The 20,177-nt window shown below is 41.5% G+C and overlaps 1 protein-coding gene across 2 annotated transcripts in view; it reads left to right on the forward strand.

The window, feature by feature from the left end:
• Entrep2 (endosomal transmembrane epsin interactor 2) overlaps positions 1 to 20,177 on the forward strand; it is a 405,772-nt gene that overhangs the window by 12,860 nt on the left and 372,735 nt on the right. The gene's annotated exons all lie outside the window — the stretch shown is intronic.

The following is a 20,177-nucleotide window of genomic DNA, read 5'->3' on the forward strand; positions in this document are numbered from 1 at the left end:
TTCTTATTGTAATCTTAGCAATGTAAGCATCTGATTTTTTTTCTTTCTTAAGTTGAGAACTTCCACTTGTTCATATAAAGGAAGCACTTTACTGCTTCTCTTTGTCATATCTGAATTGCCAGCATAACTACTCTTGTGTATTGGTGCCATTATTAAGTAAATAAGGACTGCTTAATACAAATACTGTGATACCACGACATTCCATCTGATAACAGTGATGACCACTAAATGGCTAAAGAGCAGGTAGTGCATACAGTGTGGATACACTGGACGAAAGATGACTGACTTTCCAGGCAGGACAGAGCAGGATGGTGTGAGATTCCATCACACTACTTAGGACAGTGTGCAGTTTAAAGTTATGAATTGTTTATTTTTGGAATTTTCCATTATGTATTTCAGATCATGATTGACTATTGGGAAACTGGAACCTCAGAAAGCAAAACCATGGATAAGAGGAGACTATTGTATATATTTCTAGATGGTGATGATGACGATTATGAGAATGATGATAAATGCAAAATATGTTCTTGGAACTTGAAATTCAGACAGTATGGAAAAAGTGAAAAATGAAGTATGTAGGCTGGGATTGTGGCTCAGCGGTAGAGCGCTCGCCTAGCATGGGCGGGACCCCGGTTCGATTCTCAGCACCACATAAAAATAAAAAGGCATTGTGTTGTGTCCATCTACAAAAAAAGATATTCTCTCTCTCTCTCTCTCTCTCTCTCTCTCTCTCTCTTTCAAAAAAAAATGAAGTGTGAAGTCTATTCTTCAGCTCCTGCCCTCTCCATTTCTCAAAGTTAAATATTTTCAGTATTTCTGTTGTTACTTCTTTGGTGGCAATCACACCTTGGTCTTCATATCTAATGTCACTGAAGAGATGTCTGATGCCAACCTGGTTCACCCTTCTTGGTTGGTAACTAATTCACTTTCCTTTCTGGAAGTCTTAAGGTCTTTGTTCTTGGTGTTCTGGTATTTCACAGTATTTAGTGAAGGGTTTTAGCCATTCAGTGTGTCTTTTCTTTAATGCTGAAAATCCTGTTCTTTGATTATTTCCACACTTGTGTTTTCTCTGTTCTTTTTTTTTTTTAATGGAACTCCTATCTAGTGTTTGACCTCCTGTGTTAAACTTCTGGGTATCTTAATTTCTCTCTTGTACCTTTAGATTCTTTGACTTTTGCTTTATAACCTGGGAGACCTATTCAAATCCATCTTTTAAAGCCCATTTTTAAAAATAATTGCACCAGTGACACAGGTTTGGACAACTAAAGGGACTTCTGAGACTCTACCGGGTATACTTACATATACTTTAACAAAGGAAGATGGTGCTGAGCAGCAGGAGAAAAGAAGCATAGGTGAAGATCAGAGAGGTCCTGGCCACGTGCACCTCCCAGGGCCCTTCTCTGTCACACAAGATGCACGTTGTCATTGGGTTGTGAATTTTAGAGATACCAGAGAGATCCTTGGCCTTGTGGGCAGCAGGTTTATTGAAGGAGGGGTCTTTACTTTTCTGGTAGCATAGCGAAAACCAGGCTGCATGCTCAGTTCAAACCTAACAAAAACCAAGAGGAACCCTTAGGCTGAACATTTCCCATGAACAACGTGATGGGTGGTAGAGGTTGCCCTTTGGTTAGCTTGGACACTGGCCCAGGTCAACATTAATTGCTGGTTGTGCATTTCTTCTGGTTTGGATGAAGGTGTGCACTTATTTCAAGATTCTCCAGACTTCTGGCAGGCTTGCCACAGATCAGGTGAGATTAACCCTGTTATTTTATATAATAATCAATTAATTTTTTTCTGCTCTTCCATATTTTCTGCTAATTTTTCCTAGTACTTGTCTGTTTTTTCAGATTGCATTATTTTTTCATTCCTACCTGAGGGTACTAGTTAGAGATATATAAATTAAGTTTTCTTCTTTGCTTCAGGGTCAGTTTTCCCATTTATCTTCCAAATCTGCTTTTTTTGTGATTATGGTTTTTCTTCATGATACTTTGATGTCTATAGTGTTGATTAAAAGATGTGCTTGGTATATTTTCCTCTACATTCCCATTCTTCCCATTGAAGGAGGGGCTGAATTAGTCCTAACTGGATATGAGCAGGGCATATCAGCTGGCAGGCTTTACCTGTGGATTCTTAGGCTGGCCTTAGGTTAGCTCTTCACCTGCATATCTTGGGCTGATCTGAAGAGTATCTGCTCTGGGGCATGGTTTAGAGGTGGAAGAGGCAGAAAACTCATTTGGAAAGGGCAATGTTCTTTTGTCTTCTGCTTGGACACACACCCGAGTGATATAGGTGCTGGGAGTTTGAGATCTGGAATTCTTGTGCATCTCTATAGACAGCCTTTAGTGACCTAGAATTCTGTTTCTTGCTTTTGCTCTTGGAACCTGTGGCTCATGGGGATCCACAGGTGCCAAACATCTTGCCCCTCTAAGTCCTTCTCTCCCACAGGTGATGATCTGAGACTTCTCTCTAGTTCCTCTGCCATTGACCAATTTAACTTTAATTCACAAGCCTTCTTTTCCTCCTCTTCCGTGAAATGAACTGCAACAGTACGACACCAGGGGAGCGGCTTACGGTCCAAGACTGGGTAGCAGAGCCTTTTGCCAGCTGGCTGTCCCTTGAGTCCTGCCCCAGTTTTCCAACTTGCATTCCATACCTCACTTTCCATTGCCTGGTGGAAACTTTTTGGACCACACTCTGGTTATTGCAAGAATAATATTTATGAAAATTTAAATTGACCCATTTTTCCCCCTTCCTGTAAAGCATATTACCCTGCAGCTCTTGCAACCATTAAATCAGGGGCATTCATTGCTTTGGGAGAAGAACAGGTATTATCTAGAACACAGAGTTTATTACTCAGCTTTGAGTCCCATTGCTGACTTTCTGGAGTCTCTAGAGACTGTAGCCATGAGAAGCAGGATTTGTTGCAAGGGAAAAAGAATCTTATTCCACTAGTTTTCCTTTATATACTGTGAGCAAAGCTAGAAAGCCTGAAAATGGCTTTATTCTGAAGTCCCATGTTGGTGGGATAGAGGAAATGGTTGATGGGAGGGAGGTTCCCATCCAATAGGAAGTGGGAGGGGGGAGGAGAAAGCCTCTGGGGCTGGGAGGAGTTGGGGAGAGAGGTTTGGAAGGGAAGAGAAGTGTCTTTGGTCACTGAGACACAAGGACACTGCATCCCACTCTGCTCCATGTCCTAGAAGCCAGATGGATAACTGAGAACCTGAAACATTGGCTGGTGGTGCCTTGCCCTCCGTGTCCTCCAGCATAATGCAGGAGCCAAAGGAGTACTGGAGAGAGAAGTGTCTAGGCAAGAGGTTGGCAATCTCTTTTATACAGGATAGTAAATAGGTTTTGTGGGCCATAGGGTCTTCTGTGGCAAATGTTCAGCTCTGCCTTTGTACAAAAGCTGCTGAGGATGGTTTATAAATGAATGGGTATATCTGTGTTCTGATGAAACTCTGTTTATGCAAGTGTCAGACTGGATTTAAACCCAGGGTCAGAGTTGACTGACCTCTGGTCTGGATGATTGGGTCTGAGATTTCCCATGGACTGTGTGTGGATTAGACGCCTGGAAGTTTCCATGTTGCTGTGGGATATGCTAAATATAGATGAGAGTGAAGAGTGGGGTGCCTGCTGGAAGGACCCCTCTATGATGGGCTGAGAAACTCCTAGTGATTTCCACAGTTAAGTCTGGGGGACAGACTCTCTATTCTGGAGGCTGTAGAAATCGTCATCCTAAATTCAAGATCCACAGGACCTCCCGACACTGAGGTGGGAGTGGAGGTAGTCAGGTGAAATGGTCTGGGAATTATGGCCACGCATTGCCCCTGCGACATACACCTTTGCATTGGACACATAAAGACAGGTGCTGACTCCAAGTGGTGGGGCAAGAGGAGCTACAGCTTAGCTGGAGGTCAGCAGGGGCACCTGACTGTCCAGACTCCTGTCACCCTGCGCTGGTTCAGCACTTGATTCACAGAGTTCTTCAACTGTTTCCTACCTCCTCCTGAAATACACAGTTGCCAGCCTCACATCTCCAACTTGGACATGCCATAGGCTCCTCACATTTAAATTGTCACAAACCAAATTCCTCATCTTTTCTATGTCTTCTCTGTTCTCAGGAGTGTTACCAAAATTCACCTAGTTCCTCCTACCAGATATCTGAGGGATTATCTATCTATCTATCTATCTATCTATCTATCTATCTATCTATCTATCTATCTATCTATCTATTTTATTAGTTCTAATCAGTATATATGACAGCAAAATGCTCTTTGATTCATTATGCACCAATGGAGCACAATTTTTCACTTCTCTGGTTGTACACGAAGTAGAGTCACACCATTCATGCAGTCATACATGTACCTAGGGTAATGATGTCCATCTCATTCCACCATCTTTCCTACCCCCATGCCCCCTATCCTCTCCTCCCTCCCCTTTGCCCAATCAAAATTTCCTCCACTCATCTCATGCTCCTCACCACCATTATGGATCAGCATCCACTTATCAGAGAAAACATTTGGCCTTTGTTTTTTTGGGGATTGGCTTACTTCACTTAACATGATATTCTCCAACTTCATCCATTTACCTGCAAATGCCATGATTTTATTTTCTTTTAAGGCTGAGTAATATTCCATTATGTATATATACCACAGTTTCTTTATCCATTTATCTCTAGAAGGGCATCTAGGTTGCTTCCACAGTTTGGCTATTGTGAATTGAGCTGCTATAAACATTGATGTGGTGTGGCCCTATAGTATGCTGTTTTTAAGTCCTTTGGGTATAGACCGAGGAGTGGGATAGCTGGGTCAAATGGTGTTTCCATTCCAAGTTTTTAAAGGAATCTCTATACTGCTTTCTAGATTGGTTGCATGAATTTGCTATCCTACCAGCAATGTTTGAGTGTGCCTTTCCCCCCACATCTGAGAGAACTTCTTACTTACAATCTTATCATTGCAGAGTCTCACTTAGTCTTCCTCTAAAATACTTACTTCAGCCTAGTATATTAATCTTTTACCCAAATTATTTTGGTAGCCCCATACCAAGCTTCTTTACTTCTACTCTTATCATGCCAATAGGCCCATTGCACAATATTTCTAGATTAATCTTTATAATATAAATGTAAATGTGAAATGTTGTTCTGAATGCTAATTTTGGTAATGGTGAAACAGTGTATTATTTAATTTTTTCATTACTATAACAAAATACCCAAGGAAGGTTAACTTTAAAAATAAAAGAGGTTTATTTAGCTCATAGTTTTGGAGATTCGTGGACACTGGCATTGGCTTGAGGATATCATGGCAGGTAGTGGAGAATGTCATAATGGTGGGAGCCCATACATGAGTGAGAGAAGATTATATCACCATCCAGGAAGCAAGAGAGGTTGGTTGAGGCCAGGCTCAGGCTTTTATAATGATTCTTTGGTGAAAATTAATCAGGGTCCTGTTACAAATACTTCATTTCTTTCCAGGGGCAGTGCCCCCAGGTGGCCTGAGGACCTCCCCCCTTGGCTCCATCTTCCATTACCACCTCCTACCACCACACTCAGGATCTGACTTCCAACCCAGGAAACTCCAGGGGACAAACTGCATCTGAACCATAGCAAGTGGGCATTTGGACTAATTAAACCTCTAAGAACTAGGAAAGCATGGTAGGCTGAATGGTGGCTCTTAGGATGTCCACATCCTCATCCCCAGACCTGGGAGTGTGTGTCTTCCAAGGTGCAAACAAACACAAAACCAGCAATAAAATATAACCCCGCTTTGCCCTTTTGGCTAAGAGAAGGACCTTGAGATGGAGAGATCTGGTTGTTTGGGTGGGTCCAGTGTCAACACAAAGCTCCCTATAAAAGGGAGGCAGGAGATCTGAGTCAGTAGTGGGAGTTGTGACAACAGAGCAAGAGACTGAAATGGTGCGAGGGAGAGCCATGCACCAAGAATTGCTGGTGTCTTTAGAAACTGGAAAAGACAAGGAAGAGATTCTCCCCTGGAGCCTCTGTTGGATATGAGGCCGGCTGACACCTCCAGTTTTGTCCAGTGAGACAGATTCTGGTCTTCTGACCTCCACTGAGTGACCTCAAATATGCACATTGCTTGACCTCAGAAAGCCCTGTCTTAATATGCACATAACAATATTTCTAGAATAAATTGAATAATGTATATGAAATATTTTAAAATGTCCCTAAGTTGCTTTGAAGTCACTAGGATTGCTGTAATTTGTTACAGCAGCAACAGGAAACTAGTACAGTAAAAAAAAAAAAATTCATGGGGGATACTGGGAAAAACAGAGAAGAGGATTGTTGACATTCTGGTGGTCCAAGTAAGGTAAGTTGAAAATTCAGCTTGGCTTCCATCAGATGGAGTATAGGTCTGTCAGAGATGAACAGGGGTCATTCCCGCACTTTCCAGTTCTGGGGCTCACCCACCTCTCAAGTGAATGCTAATAGAAGAGGTGCAGCCATCGACTCCTGATGTAAACTCACCAGAACAATCACGGGAGCTGACATTTACTGGGTGCTCACTTTTTGCTGGACACTAATCTGAGAATAGTTTACACACTCAATTTTTGAACTTTATGGTAATTCCCTGAATAGGCATTTTGTTCCTTTTTTTTTTTTTTGGAGATTAGAGATTACCTGGGAAGCTCCCTTCTGGGGAAGTATTTGAGGATCGGTTGGGGAGGGATGTGTGTGGAGGATGGAAATGAGAGATGGGTCAGGGTGGTCTTGGATGGTAATGCACAGGGCAAAGAGTGGGAACTGGCCAGGGTCCAGGGATATATATATGAACATAATCCACTCATATGTTTGGAAATTCAAATTGTTTTCCATGTTCTACCTGGTGGTGCTGGATCCTGGGGTGGGAGGGGAAGACCCCAGGCATGGGAAACAGCAGGGTCAATCTCCCATGAGGTGGCTTCAGGGGTCTGCTGAGAGCAGTGATCACAGAGACAGCAGCCTGAATGTCCCCCTCCCCTGCCTCTCTTGCTTCCAGGAGCAAGAGCCACCTCAAGCCCACCCCTTCTTCAGAGACAGGTGGACTTACAAGGAGGCAGGCATCACCAAGCACTGGTGGGGGTAGAAGAAATGTTTATGGAATGGCTCAAGCATGACTTGAGCTAATTATTTGACCTCTCTGAGCCTCATTTGTATCATTTGCAGAAAGGAGGATTGAATCTGAGTGCTGCTTCCAAACCAGACTGCTCTGTGGCCTGGTAGAAATATAGAAAGTCATCACTTTACCCATTAAGGTCATCCAAGTGTATAATAGAGTAATGTACTAAGATAAACACGAGTAGTGGGCACAGGCTTCCAGGAATACTGGCTGGTGACTTTTGAGCATCCGCAGACAAGGGGAAGCTCAGGTTGAGCTTGAGGGAGGGAGCGTGCAGATGCCTACCAGCAGATGAGGTAGTGAGTGGAACAAGGTCATGCCAGGTAGTTTCATGGTGCGGACCCTGTTCACAAGTTACTTATTCCTTTTTGGCCCCAAATGGGTGCTGTGCATTGCCTGCTACGGCGAATGTGAAGTGGGTGGGGGATGGAGCAATCCTGACAGCTTTTGGGATGGATCTGTGTCTCCAATGGGGATGCAAGAGGCAGCCTCTTGATTCTGCCTGGAGTCTCTCTCGAATGGGCTCTTTTAATTATGTAGATGGAGATGGAGAAGAAAATGCTAAGTGAAGTTCGCCAATCCCCAAACAACAAATGCCTTATGTTTTCTCTGATATAAGGTGACTGACTCATAGTGGGGTCGGGAAGGGGAGCATGGGAGGAATAGATGAATTCTAGGGGGCAGAGGGGTGGGAGGGGAAGGGAGGGGCCATGGGGTTAGAAATGATGGTGGAATGTGCTGGACATCATTATCCAAAGTACACGTGTGAAGACACGAATTGGTGTGAACATACTTTATATACAAACAGAGATATGAAAAATTGTGCTTTATATGTGTAATAAGATTTATAATGCATCCCCCTGTCATGTATTTAAAAAATAAAATCAATTAAAAAGTTATGCAGACGCAGGTGGGTGGATGTTGCTGGGGAGGGTAGGGAGCGGGGCCTATGATCAGGATTATTTGTTTTTCACTGGAGCTCTGCTTCCTGTGACCCTTGATGGCATAGATGGCTGGTCATGGGGTGGTGCGGTTTGCATCTGATGTCTGGGCTTTCAGAGGAAGAAACCCAAACCCTACTTATGCTCCTTGAAAGCAAGTCACCTAAGGTAGTATTAATCTAAGTTTGTTGGCCTGAAAGAACCCTGGAAGACCCAATAGGAACTCATCAGGAAGGAGGGGAACTGGGGCCAGGGACCCAGTCTCAACACAAGGGCCAAAGGTGGGACTGGTGCTTGTTGTGCCAGCAATGAGGAGCTCTTGCAGATTTATGAAGCCGTATAAAGCAGTGTTTCAGAAAGATTAATCTTTTACGTTTGTGTTCTCTGCAAATAAATGAGCTAGCTCTTATGCATTGGCTGCTTGTATGGTGAATAACTTTCCATACAGACAAACCTGTAAGTTCCAAGGAAGGGACACACTGTGCCGTATGCACTCCAGGAGTCTAGAGGCAGATTGTCCGGTCCTTTGGCCTTGGGACGGGAGGTCTGGGGCCTGGGGTGGCCACCCTAGACTGTGTGCTACAGTGGCATAGCCTCACGAGGTAGTGGGTGGCAGTGGGTGGCAAGAGTCTGAGTTGGGATGGAACATTCAGGAGGACCCCAGGTGGGGAACTGAAAGCTGGGTGTGGGGTTGGAGAGCCACCTGCATGGGACTGAAGCTAAGGGAGAGAGACCCTTTAAACTAAGGACAAAGCCTTGAATGGAGAAGAGAATGTGATAAGAGACAGGAAAATTGGAAGAGGTGGGAGAGCCAGAAATGTGCAGGAGCCAGGCAGGTGGATGTCCTAAAGATCTTGCCAGAAAGGCTCAGAGCAGAGCATATCTGTTTTCATGACTCTCAGCAAAACTGGTTACTGACTTATTCTTTTGTGGTGTGCGGATTCAACCCAGGTCCTTGCATACACTAGGCAAGTACTCCCAGCTGATAGGGAATCTGGGAAGAACTTTCTTGGGGAGAAGCTGTCATGCACATGCAGAAGATGGGAGGGGACTCTAACTGGGGTGTGGGAAGAGGTGGTGGTGAACAGATGGCTCCGTTTGTACCTGGAGCACCCAGATCATACCAAACTGTGGAAAGAGGTGAAGGAAGTGTGCAGCCCTCAGGAGGGGTGATGGAGAGAGCTCAGTGCTTATCTTTTCTTCTGGAGTTCTGAACTGATGGCTCGCTTGGCTGGGGTGTGGGATCCCCCTATGCATGGGGGTACATTCTGAGACTCCCAGTGGATGCCTGAAGCCACAGATCATATTGAACTCTGTTTATGTTTTCTCCTATGCATATGCACCTGTGATAAATATTAATTTATAAAGCTCAGATCTAGATTAATCATAACTAATGATTAAATGGTATAATTATAATAATATACTGAAATAAAAGTTAAATGAATGTGATCTCACTTTCTTTCACTCTGTCTGTCCAAACATCTTACTGTAGTGTACTCACGGTTCTTTTTCTTGTTGACTGAAAGCTGAAACTGTAGAAGGAGAACCTGCACATAGTGGGGGCTGCTGATTGAGAGTAACCAGATAGCCAGATGGTGGCACTTCCTCTGGCCCGTGTCACTCTGAGTCCTGATGGTTGCTACTGTGGAACTGTGCTGGTTTTCTTTACTAATAGCAGAATGAAAGTATTTAAACACAATTTAATATTTTTTTGTTATAGAGTTTTCTTCCTAATTTTTTTTTAATTGAAAAAAATACCATCATTTATTTCTGGAAAAATGGAGTGCCAGAAGAGAAAACAGACATTGTTCAGGGGCCTGGATCCTTTCTTTGGGGAGAAGTTGTCATATGCTGCATCCACAGCCTAGGTGACCCTTGTGGGTACTTAAAAGTAAAATGTGTAATGGCATCTTGTTAGAAATTCAGGTGACACAGAGAGGTATGAAGTGAGTGGTGCCCCTGAGGGAAGGCCATATAGACTGTTGGTGAGTATATGCCCAGATCCCTTCTCGGAGTCAGAAGGGGAGATGCTGTGCCCGTGGTGAGGACCTTTCTTAGTGCTGCTTGACAATGCATCTTATAGCTCACTGTCTCTCAGTATGTACAGCCCATCTGGTTTCCTGAAAGTTTTCATGATGCTCCATTGAATGTCAGTAATATGATTTATTAAATACGCTTCTTTTGATCTGACATGTTGGCATTTCTTGTTTTTGTTAAATCATGCTTGGAAATGTATGCTAAGCTTTTGTTAAGAATCTTCCTAGGCATTTTCCTAGCCAAGTGATTTCCCGGCCAATGGGGACTTGCATTTTAGATGGAGATAGAATATTCAGATTGCCTTCAGAACAGGCTGCACAGCTCACAAACCCAGCAACAGGAAGGGAGGATACCCAAACCCTTCCTGAGTCTCAGTCCCTTGGTCATTGCCTCAGAGAGTCTCCCAGATTGCTGTGTTTTAAGGTGCAATTTCTGCTCCCTTATCATTTTTATTTTCCTTCAGAGCACTTAATGCTACCTGAAATTAAATTTGCTGTTCTTCCCATAAACACAAAGATTTTGTACACCATGATATCACTAATGCCTGGCCTGCAGTGGACCTGTAGACCTTCCATACCTATTTGAACTAATGGACAAATTTTGATTCATTATGTTTTCAAATGTGACAGGGTTGGTTCCTCCTCAACTCTTTTTTTTTCCCCTTCCCTCCTTCCTGATGAATTTTCTTGGCATTCCATTACTGATGCCACATCACAAAGGCCCTCCAAACTTAGCAGCGTGAGACATTCTATATGCTTATGATTTTGTTGGTGAGGAATTTGGTAGGACTGCTGAGTGATTTTTGCTTGCCAGGTTTCATGTGATCATGTCACACATCAGCTGGGACTATAGTCATATGAAAGCTCAGTGGGGCTAGGTATCTCTAGTGCCTCACTCATGTAGCTGGCAGTGTGGCTGTCTGCCAACTGGGCACTTAGCCCCGTGAATACTTGTGGCCTCACCAGCCCTGTGTTCTTGGGGTAGTTGGACTTCCTGCAAGATGGCTGCTCCCCTTTGAGGAAGAGACTCAAGAGCACTTATAGAAGTGGATGATTTTTTTCCAGCCTAGTTCTAGAAGTCACATAATAATATTTCCTCTGTACTCTGTGCGGAAGCAGTCACAGACCTGTCCACATTTGAAGAGAAGCAACGTGGGCCCTGGGACACATTGCACAAAAGCATTCAGCATAGGCAATGTTGTGACCATCAGTAGAAAATAGGATTAGTCACACCTGGTCATTCTCACATGTTTATATTTTCTGATTACTATTTGTATAATTTTTGCCACTTTCTAAAATCAGTTCTCAAATCCTTCTGGTGTTTTAATTGGTTTGCAGTGAATTAAACTAGGAAGAATTAATAACTTTACAGCACTGATCCTTCCTGAATATGTTATTACTTTTCATTCTATTTCTTCTTTATTCTTCTGTTTTCCACTGCTATTATGAAATACCTAAGGGTGGGAAATGTATAAAGAAAAGATGTTTATTGAGCTAACAGTTTTAGAGGTGGAAAGTTCTCATGAAAGCCTTCCTGGCTACTTCTCATCGTGGTGGATGGCATTGTGGTGTTGTGAGAGGGAAAGATCATATGGCAAGTCAGGGAATCCAGAGTGGTGAGCAGCCCCTCTTGGTCTTTTATAACAACCCTCTCAGGAGAGCTAACTAGACTTTCATGAGAACCACCTGAATCCCTTGTGAGGGCAGCTCTTCCAGTGACCTAGCAGTCTCCCACTGAGCTCTACCTTTTAAAATCCCAGTGGAGACTGAACTTCCAGAACACCAACCCTCGAGGAACACGTCCCATCCCAACCATAGCAAACCCCAATGGGGAATTTTCCAGTTCTCTTCATGTAGGTTTTGCCCATCTCTGGTTCGAGGCATGCCTAGCAGAGCCATTCTTTTTAGGTGTTACTGGTAGTGGGGTCTTTTCAACCAATGTTTTCTAACTGGCTTTTCTTGTTTATAGGAAAAAACATACGTTCCAATGTTATAAATAGACAACTTGATAAATACTGTTAATTCCTTCTAATAGTTTTAAAAACTTGATTCTCCTGTGCTTTCTAGGTATTTAACACAATTTGCCAATAATAATTATAATAATTTGTTTCTTCTGCATTTTTTGTGATCACAGTTATTTTGGGCTCTAATTTTATTCCCTGTGCCATCTATTTACCTTTTATTGCCTTCCTCTCTCTTTTGGCTATTTGCATATATACATGTGGCTTTTCCTTTCTGGTTCTTCAGATGATTTAGGGCTTACTTTTAGTCTTACCAGTGGTTATTTCTATAACTCTGAATGTTTGTTATGATAAGCCTTCTATTCTTTGATTTAGCAGTTCTCAAATTGTCTCTATTGGGTGCTTGGTATGAAAAGTGAAAAACGGTCACATTTTCCTTTCTTGTTTCCTGATTTTCGCTTTGTTGGCTACATTTTGACTTTAAAGCCTACCAGGCTTAACACTATTTCTAGGTGTTAGTCAGCTTTCCATTACTGTAACAAAATACCTGAGATACCTTATAAAGATAAAAGGTTTATTTTGGCTCATAGTTTCAGAGGTTTTGTCCATGGTCAGTTGGCCTGATTGCTCTTGAGCCTGTGGTGAGGCTGCCTCTTTGAGAGCATGCCCCCCAGTGACCTAAGACCTTCCATTAGGCCCTACCTTTTCAAGGTCACACACTGCCTAATAGTACCAATATGGGGACCAAGCCTTCAACACATGGGCCTGTGGGGGACATTACAGATCCAAATGATAACACTATATTTATCAATTTTAGGCCATCTCTTAATGAGTACTCCTCTCCAAGAAAGATGAGGAAATGAATGCTCTTACCCACTTTTCCATTTCCCTCTCCATAATGTCCATTGAAGAAGATGGTTGCTTTGGCATCCCCATGTTTCAGCATTTACATCCGTAACCAAAGAAAAGAGGCTCTTGTTTTCCTCCTAGCAGGGAGCCACATGAGTTTTTCCATCTCTAGGATGGCGTCACGGGGTTGGGGATGATTCTGCTTGTTCTCTGCCTTCCGCTGTTCCCCTCTGCTCCTCTCTGAGTTGGGGGATGTTAGTGAGATTGCTCAAGGTTTTCTTTACTTGCTTCTTCCTTGCTTTCTGCTTCCCAGGAGAAAGCTTCCCTTGCTTTCTGCTTCCCGAGACCCTGCTGTGCCAGGTGGGCTTAGTACCAGCTTTGCTTTATTGTTAGATTTTGGGCAAAAGCATATTCTATTCATATTTTGATATTGGATTTCACTCATCATCCTCGGTATTTGATTATTTAGTACATATCACTAAAAGCATAGCATGGTAGTCCCTTTGTTGTCCTCTTTTTAACAGAAAAGAGCCATTTATATTTTAACCATTTATATTTTAAAGCTTGAACAGGTAGATGAGAACTGGTATCTGTGCATAGTGGAGTTTCAAGCAGAGGCTCCTTTTATTTTGAAATATGGTTCCTTTTATTTTGAAATAGAGCTAGCTCCTTGGCACAGACACTGAGTAGGTTTTAGTGAAGTACACAAGTCAGGGATGTTAGATGCAAAAAATTAAAAAAAAAAAAAGACCTCCCCCAAATAAGAAAATAAAACAAAACCAGAATCCATTTTAGCCAATTTCACAGAATCCTGCGTTTTTAGGATCAGTACCCAAAGCTCAGTGCTGGGTGAAGACAGCTCTGTGACTCTTTACTTGACATAGCTTCATGGGGATCTGTGTTCGTCAGCTTCTGTTATTGTAAGAAACACCTGAGACAAATCAACTTATAAAGAGAAAAGGTTTACTTTGCTCATGGTATTAGAAGTTCTCACCCCTGGTTTCTTGGCCCCGTTGCTGTCAGCTCAAGGAAGCACAGTACATAAGGGCAGGAGTGAATGATGGGGGGCACCTTTTCACCTCAGGGAGGCCACGAAGCAGAGAGAGAGGATAAGGCAGGGGTCCCCACGTCCCCTTCCAGGGCATACCCACAGTGACTTAACTATTTCTCACTAGGCCCAACTCCTAAAGGTCCCATCACCTCCCAGTGGCTTGCCAGTTTGGGGACCGAGCCTTCAACTCAGAGGCCTACGTGGGACACTGCTGATCTGAAGCTCTCCCACCTCTGCCTTGGCAGCACTGCCTCCCTGCCCTTTCCTAGTACCCCCTGCTCCCCTGAATGGCAAAGCCAAAGCACAGGCCTGAGCCCTAGCCACCAGGAAGGCTGGCCACGCTCTCACTCTCACCCCGTAGGGAACAGGAACTTCTCACAGGGAAGGGTCTACAGATGTAGGAAGGGTGTTCAGAAACCATGCTGGGTGGCCACCAACGTGACAGGCTTTGTCCTACAGCAGTGTTCTCTGCTGGTGTGTGTGGGATGGGCCGCTTTTGGAGGCATGCTATAGCCAAGGCAGGGAGCTGGCAAGATGGAGAAGCCATGGGGGCTGGAGGTGAGGAAACTCTGTCACTCCCACGATTTCTCATACTGAACAAGCTTGGTGACCTCGGGCAGATCGCTTGCTTTCTTTGACCTCCATTTCCTAATCTGTAAGTAAGGGCTCTAGAAGGGTGGTGTTTGAGAACCTTTCTAGCGTGTGTAAGGCACTTAGTGTATGTTTGCTGCATGAATGAATAAACCCATCTGTTACCGATTGGATCTCTGAGAAGGATAAATGGACACAAAGAGACATTGTGTTGTGGCCGGGTTAACTTTTGGTCATGAATTTTGTTCTCATTCGAATATGTTTAATGTGTTTAAATTCCTGGATATCCATTAGTTTTATTTTAAAAGGTAATTTATGGCAAGAACAAGGAAGTAAAAATCATCAAGAAAGTTTTAATTCATGAATCATTAATGCTTTTCTTAGCATTTAGAACATGAGAATTTTTATTTGCTTTGGTAACTGTCAGACTTCAGAACATGAAGACAAGATAACATTCAGATAAACTAATGGGGAAGATCCTTCCCTAAGTGAGTTAAATTATTTATAATACTCATTTTTTTTGCAGTAAATGTAATAAATGAGCATTTATTGACTGAGTACCTAGAGGAGCTTTCCAGCCTCTGTATCTTTGATGGGGCTTGTTCATTGACTATCAGCTCTGTTTTAATTAGGCATATGCCTTCCTTTAATTTTTTTGCAAGTATTAAGAGAAAGTGAGTAATAATTATTTCTAATTTGCTGTGTTCCTCAGATGAGGACTGTAATAACTGTCCTTTCTTTAAAGGACCTTGTGGTTTTTAGATAACAGTTATATATATATATATCTCAGATCAAGGGTCTACAAGTATTTAGCAAGAACAGATGTGTGTCTGGTCATGTATGAGGGTCTCAAGGAGCTCAGCCCAGGGACACTGTGAGGATGAGAAACAGTGACCAGAACTATGGTCTCTGCCATCCATGTTGTTGGTACCTCACAGAATCCATTTCTCCTTGTTTGTCTTATTGTCTCTTTTCTAGTCTTGGAACTGCCTTTGTCCTTAGTTCCATAGGTGGCTCTTGGTTAACTTAAACTAGTCACCATGTCCCACTCTCTTGTCACAGCAGTTGTTTCAGGAACTCATGATGCAGTCAGTCAAGGTCAGGGGGAATTCTCGGACCATGATGGGAGTTTTTAAAAGAAATGTTCTTGCTTCCCTGTATATGGGGATTTACGCCGGGACTGCCATACACACTTGATCATGATGAGGGGAGAGTCTGGGGGATTCTGTGTGGAGCCCAAGGGTAAAAACAGATGCCATAGAAATACAATAGGAGGTGGAGGAGAATTGAGACTCTGGTGACACTGTGTCAAGACGGCCCCAAGGAATCATTCATCCCTGAGCTTGGGTGAATGTGCAATTACTGCAAGCATCTATACGAGTGCAGTGGGTGCTGTAACAAATACCCACTTATGCACTTCCTATAATGGAAACCACAACTGTCTTCCTCCCAATGATCTGATGTATGGCAAATGGTATTTGAAATCCTTTCTTATGTAAAAGTAGCTTCATTCTCCTTTTCTTCTTTAAAAACTTTAGTAAACATGTCTGGTATGGATGCTCTGAAAATTTTTTTAAGGATGTGATATATCCTTTCAAATATAATTGAGTTTAAATTATTTAATTATTTTTTTAAAAAATTGTGGAAAAATACACAAAACAAAATTCAGGTGTAACCATTTTAAGCATATGGTTCATTATTGTTAGGTATATTCACACTGTTATGCAACAGTCTCCAGAACTTGTTCATCTTGTAAAACTGAAGTGCTGTCCCTGTTCAATGACTCCTCATGGTCCTGAAAAAAAACATTATTCTATTCTCTCTCTATGCATTTGAGTGTTTTATATGCTTCACAGAAATGAAATCATAGTATCTGTCCTTGCTTGTTTCACTTTACATAATGTCCTCAGAATTCACCCTTGTGGCAGCAGGCAGTTTCAGTGTTGTTCTTATAGAGTCTGTTCTTCAGCACCTTTCACTGGTTTTCTGTTGGAGATTTTGACATTCTTTGGTTTCCAGGGTCTTTAGATGCTTTATTGCTTTCTTCCACTTCCTTCCACTGTGAGCATTTTCATTTTAGAGAACATGTGTCCTTTACTTTTGCAGTGTTTTAGGGTAGGGCTTTCCCTTGGGCATTAGAATGTTCAATTTTGGTAATTTAAATGGCTTTTTATTGGAATTTGTTAGAATTTTCTTCCTTTTTATAACTGAATAATCAGTTATTATTATTTTTTTTAAAGAGAGTGAGTGAGAGAGAGAGAGAGAGAATTTTTTTAATATTTATTTTTTTTAGTTATTGGCGGACACAACATCTTTGTTGGTATGTGGTGCTGAGGATCGAACCCAGGCCGCACGCATGCCAGGCGAGCGCGCTACCGCTTGAGCCACATCCCCAGCCCAATCAGTTATTATTATTGAATGGTAATAAGTATGCATAACCATATCTTCTTTATCCATTCATCTGGCAGAGGATACCTGCTGGCTATTGTGAATGATGTTGCTGCAAACAAAGCTCTTGAGAGGTCTTTGAGACTCTGATTTCCATTCTTTTGGTTAGATACCCAGAAGTAAAAGAGTTTCTGGAAGTTACATTTTTAACTTTTTGAGAAACAGGCATACATTCCATACTGTCTGTGCTATTTTACATCCCTCGCAGGTGTGTGTAGTTTCTCCACCTCCTCTCCAGCCCTTGATATTTTCTGCCTTAAAAAAAGAAAATTAAAAACGGTAGCCATCCTGATGGTTGTGAGGTAATATCTCACTGTGTTTTTCATCTGCATTTTCCTAATGGTTAGCAACGTTGAGCATCTTTTCATATTTCCATTGACCACATGTATAACTTCTTTTGAGAAATATCCATTCAGGTCCTTTGCTTGTTTAAAAAAAATGGGTCAATATGTAGTCTTTTTCATTTCCTTTTTAACTTTGATAATAGTGAAATGTATTTTTTGTGGTTCTTCTGTTTCGTCTCAGAACTTCTGTTTTGGACTCTCTTTACTGATTTTCTTTATCACTTTCTCTTGAATGTTGTTTATCTATTTCTGCATTGCATTTTATTATTAAATATTTCTGCCTTTCCATCTTCCAATGTTATCATCTGTTTTTAGGTAGGATATATTTCTGGTTTCATAGCTGTAAACGCTCATTCTTTTGTCCCAAAGGGACGATTGCTTTTATCATGTCCTTTTTGAGATCTACCTCCTCCTCTTTAGCCTTTGCTTCTATTATCTCCGTCCTTCTCAATTTCACTCCCAGTAGTTTTATCTTGCAAATTAAACTCTACAGAACCCCTCAAGTTTCAGTGCTATTCTTTTTTAAAAAATATTTATTTTTTTAGGTGTAGATGGACACAACACAATGCCTTTATTTTTATGTGATGCTGAGGATTGAATCCGGGTCCCACCCGTGCTAGGCGAACACTCTACCGCTGAGTCACCATCCCAGCCCTTCAGTGCTATTCTTATAGGGGATTCAGCACCTTCCATTGGTTTGCTGTTGGTGATTTTGGTATTCTCTGGTTCTCAGCATCTTTAGATATTTTATTGCTTTCTTCCACTGTGTAGCATTTTTATTTTAGGGAACATTCCTCCTTTACTTTTTGCAATGTTTTAGGGTAGGGATTTCTCTTCAGTATTAGAATGTTCAATTTTGGTATTTCAAATGACTGTTTATGGGAGTTTTCAATATAAGGAGATCTAACAGTATGTCATATCAGAAGTCTCCTGAATTTTATTATAGAGATAGGTAGCATACTTCTGTGATAAAGGCAGCAGTAGATTCATCAAATTGTTGATTCTGTGTGAAATTTAAATGTCTGCTATTGATATAGAATTATTACATATATTTACAGTGTTTTCCTTGGTGTATCACATATTTTCTGCTCAGGTGAGCATAATAAATGACACCAATCATAAGCATGTCAAACAATGCTTGGTGTCTATTTGGGATTAACATGAGTACTGTTTGTCACTAGTGATGGAGTTTCATCCACAGGGTCCACATTTGACTATAAAAAGTGTACAGCAGCTTCCCTCTTACCTGTGTTTTTCTTTCCATGTCATCAGCTGCCCATGGTCAACAACAGCCTGCACATGGTAAAGGGAAAATTCCAGAAATAAACAGTTCATAAGGTTTAATTGCACACAATTTTGAGTAGTGTGATGAAATCTCATGTTTTCCCCTTTGGCCAGTGTATCCACACTGTATATATTACCCACATGTTCATCACTTAAAAGCTGACTTAGTTATCAGATCAACTCTCAGTGCTTATGTTTAAGTAGTTCTTGTAAAGTAGCCTCTTGTTGTATCACAATGCCTATATCATTCACCTAATTTAATCTCATTATGTAGGCATTATATCATGCCTTGAGTTCATTATAAGAAGAAGAATATAAGAATAAAGTACAACAACTCAGTGAAAGAAAAAAAGAGACTACATCTTCCTAGGTTTTCTTACAGAATATTGTTATATTTATTCTATTTTATTATTACTTACTATTGCTATCATTACCATCTTACCATGTTTAATTTATAATTAAACTTTATCATAGATACATATGTTAAGGAAAAAATATATATTAGAAAGGCAGTTTCAGGCATCCACTGGGAGTCTTGGATAAGGAAAGAGTACTACAACTTCATCAGAAGAGTTTGAATTGGGTAATAAAAAGTGAAGGACAAGGTGGACTTCAGAAATTATCTTTCACTGTGCCAAAAATGATGTGGCTCATTACATACTAAATCACTGCATCAGAAGACCTGTATGGTACTTTCCATTATAAAGGCCACCCTGTACTAAGCAGCATTTTTTAGAAAAAAATAAATGCCATCATAAATATAGCTTCCAGAAAATATCTAACCAGTCATAGTGACATTGAGCCCCGTTCTTCATACTGTTTTTCTTCTTTAATATTACACAACTTAAGTAGTAAGCTTTTTACTCTTTCATAAAGTACTTTTTTCCCATTGTCTATTTTGGCCATCGGTAGCTGTGCCTGGCAGCCTCAATACTTTTCATATTCTATGCTCATTCATATTCTTAACCTCTTGTGACCTTTTAGTATAATGTCAAGGCATATTGAAATTACTGGGTGCCTACATTTCCTTTTTGGTTGATTCTCAGAATTTCACTTTTTCCATAATTGCATTATGTATCTGTGGAATTTGAACAGCTGTTCTGGAAAGTCAGCTGGAACTTAGGGAAGAGAAATATTCAGTGATGATCCTCATAGTGCATCAGTTGGTCTCATCAACCTGTCCTGACTTTGAACATTTTATGATTTGCCCAAAAGACTTGGCAGTTGCTGCTTATTTTAATTGTAGAGCTTAGCTACATACAAGGCAACCTTCTGCCCACACAGTGATGTTTAGTCTTAGTTGTGTATTGTGGTATAATCTTTTTGAAGACGGTTGATGGGACAGTTATATATCCAAATTTAAATTCAAATTCAACCACATGGTGATGTCCTGTGGTACTGCCGATGTGGATGCGTGTCACGGGGGACCTTTTATGCTAAATGTGCAGGCAGTCACAGCTATTTCTCAGTTTGCTCCTGTGCTTGGCAGATGGCAGATTTCTTTTGACATTGCTTGTATGAGGTACCTCAACATCAGAAGTGTTAACATGTAAAGAAATG

The sequence above is a fragment of the Ictidomys tridecemlineatus genome, chromosome 5, assembly GCF_052094955.1.
Source record: "Ictidomys tridecemlineatus isolate mIctTri1 chromosome 5, mIctTri1.hap1, whole genome shotgun sequence".
Taxonomy (NCBI): Eukaryota; Metazoa; Chordata; class Mammalia; order Rodentia; family Sciuridae; genus Ictidomys; species Ictidomys tridecemlineatus.